The sequence below is a fragment of the Theropithecus gelada genome, chromosome 13 (genome assembly GCF_003255815.1).
Source record: "Theropithecus gelada isolate Dixy chromosome 13, Tgel_1.0, whole genome shotgun sequence".
Taxonomy (NCBI): Eukaryota; Metazoa; Chordata; class Mammalia; order Primates; family Cercopithecidae; genus Theropithecus; species Theropithecus gelada.
The window spans coordinates 85,604,707-85,605,838 of NC_037681.1; the positions used below are offsets into that span (position 1 = coordinate 85,604,707).

The 1,132-nt window shown below is 43.9% G+C and overlaps 1 pseudogene; it reads right to left on the minus strand.

Moving 5' to 3' along the window:
* Positions 1-239: 239 nt before the first annotated feature.
* LOC112605202 lies at positions 240-762 on the minus strand (annotated as a pseudogene).
* Positions 763-1,132: the final 370 nt, after the last annotated feature.

A 1,132-nucleotide genomic window follows, 5' to 3' on the forward strand; every position in this document is an offset into this window, starting at 1 on the left:
TGTAGTCCCAGCTACTCAGGAGGCTGAGGTGGGAGGATCACTTGAGCTCAGGAGGCTGAGGTTGCAGTGAGCCAAGATTGCATCACTGCACTCCAGCCTGGGTGACAGTGAGATCCTGTATGAAAATTATATATATATATATATATCTTGCCCTGTGAATTAAAGTTTACATTTCTTTTCCTTTCCCCCCACTTCCCCACTGAAAACTTTGTATTGGCCTTTTGGGTAGAAATGGGAACTTATTTACCAGGAAGAATAATCCCATCACACTTCTGCTGGACCCATTGCATGACCTCCTCTTTACTGACTCTGTTTGTCCCCAGTGCAGCCTGTCCCACACTTCTTGTCTGCGATGCTAAAACCTTGCCTATCCAGCACCACATTGAAGTCCAGGTCATAGATACCAGTGCTTGAGTCATATTTGATACCTACATCAGTGTGTTTCTGGATCCCAAAACCAAAGTTTCTAGTGTCTGAGGGGTTATTTTTTTTGTTTTCTTAACTCACATTCTTACACCTTTAGACCTTTCTCCAGGATTGTTTCTGCCTTGGCCCCTCAGAGTGTGCAGTGAACGGCAATCTCTTCGTTTCTCCTGATGCTGAAGCACCTGATGCTGTACTTGGCTTTGGAAAACACGGGGGTCTGGCCTGTGAGCTGCTCAGGTCAGTCTGTCTCTACCCTCCCCACACAGATATTGAGGCGAGTTTGTGGATGTGAAGTTCCCACGTGAGGATCTTCTTTTCACCTTGATCCTGTACCATTGAGGAGGACAGGAAGAGCCAAATTTCTTCAGTAAAATTAAAATTTAAAGAAATCACTTCTCAATGTTAAATTCTGCTCAGAGTCCTTCAGAGAGGTCCTCGATACCTGGATAAAGCTGGGGTTTCTTCAGTACCTTCAAGACCAGACGTCTCTCCTAAGAATAAGTGTGGTTCTTTCAGAACCTCAGAAATTAATAGGACACAGGAGATTATTACACCACCACCTATTAACACTTGGGGCTTTAGAAAATGTTCCCCGGCAAAACAATCTTCTCAGTAACCTGTATTTATAGAATTCAGACTCAACTATTTTGTCAAAGCCTAAAGGAGAAACTCAAGATGTTCTGAGGGAAGGAGTGAAGTGAAGGTC